The sequence below is a fragment of the Chelonoidis abingdonii genome, chromosome 3, assembly GCF_003597395.2.
Source record: "Chelonoidis abingdonii isolate Lonesome George chromosome 3, CheloAbing_2.0, whole genome shotgun sequence".
In the NCBI taxonomy this organism is placed as follows: domain Eukaryota; kingdom Metazoa; phylum Chordata; order Testudines; family Testudinidae; genus Chelonoidis; species Chelonoidis abingdonii.
This window is the reverse complement of record NC_133771.1, coordinates 76544989-76546215: the sequence shown is the minus strand read 5'-3', so window position 1 is coordinate 76546215 and position 1227 is coordinate 76544989.

The window sequence follows — 1227 nt, the reverse complement described above, 5'->3', positions numbered from 1 at the left end:
CTACCTCTCAGCAAGTTTTGGGACTATTGAGCTATAGATATTATTTCAGGTTATACCTTGTTCCGACCTCAACTCTCCTATTATTCTGTGTAGGTTCTACAACCGCCCATATTTGGCAACGAGTGACAGACACTGCTATTATATCAGCAGTATAGTTGAAAAAACTATTGCTAGTTGTAAATACTTAGCTGAAGCTACTAGACATTTTAGTTCATACAGTACACCGTATAAAATATATAATTATCATCGTCAGATCTGTGTTACTTCAAAATCCATGTTAATTTTTAATCATTCGAGAGCGAGCGACGGAACACCTACTACAAAACTGGATACTTATCACATTTCAATTTACCTAGCGCACTCTTGGGTGTTTGAGGTGCTTGCAGATTTACATTTTATTTTGTAAATACACACAGATAAATGTTTATTTAAAGCATTTTTTCTCTATTCATCTCTGTTTAAAGCTTTTCACCGTTGGAAATATGAGAGTGGTCGACAATAATAATTTTTGAAATGTCAACAGTATACTGTAATTAAATATAAGTTATTACTCAATACACAACGTTGATCAATATGTCATAAATATACCAAACCAAATATACTTAAATCAACCTATAAAAAATTGCCAGAGCATTTGCCACTTTGCCTATGTGTAAATTCGATGATGGATGGAGAGAACTTATTTTTGAGGTTTGAGAGTAGTAGCCAAAAACATTTATAGCGCAAAGAGAAACCTCGCAAGCCTCTTAATATATAAATAACTATAGTCAGGCAACCTTACAGTGTTGCTCTAATTATGAAGAAGACAATCATAAGTCTGAGAGTCTCACAGGGAGAGATGCACAGCTAGTGATTCATCACTTTAGTACATTCTTTTCTTGGAAAAGCCTTCAGCACTGTATCTACTTCATCCCTACTTGGATCTCATAGATCACATTTATTTAACTATTTATTCGACTACTCATGATGCTAACATTCTTTGACACATTCAACATTCTTTCTTGTAAAAACATACTGATAATCACAGTGTTTGTAACACTACAAAGATTTTCCTAAACACAAGTTCCTGCTTATTGATAAATTATCCCTCTTGCACCTGTATTTCCTTCCCACAACTCAAGTTGATTTATTCTCATGTGTCCTCTTTGTTTGTGGAATAAAAGGTTAGTGCGTTGCAACAAGACTGTATTATCAAGCAGATGCTAATCTCAACAATTGAGGTGGTCT